Source organism: Apaloderma vittatum, unplaced genomic scaffold (assembly GCF_000703405.1).
Source record: "Apaloderma vittatum isolate BGI_N311 unplaced genomic scaffold, ASM70340v1 scaffold27516, whole genome shotgun sequence".
In the NCBI taxonomy this organism is placed as follows: domain Eukaryota; kingdom Metazoa; phylum Chordata; class Aves; order Trogoniformes; family Trogonidae; genus Apaloderma; species Apaloderma vittatum.
This window is the reverse complement of record NW_009720509.1, coordinates 1-213: the sequence shown is the minus strand read 5'-3', so window position 1 is coordinate 213 and position 213 is coordinate 1.

The window sequence follows — 213 nt, the reverse complement described above, 5'->3', positions numbered from 1 at the left end:
CCTGGGTGAGAGCCTTCCCCTTGTCTGCTGGTGCTGGGCTCGGGGGCCTCCTCGGGCGCTCCTCACCGCGGCGGGATCGGGGCTGACAGAGCTCTGTCTGTGTTATCGCTGTTGTGTGCGTTAAAATGAGGGGATGGACAGCAAAGGGTTGGAGTTGTGCCTGCCGGGAGCGAGCCTTCCCTGTGGAAGGTCTCTGACACCCCTGTCCTCAGC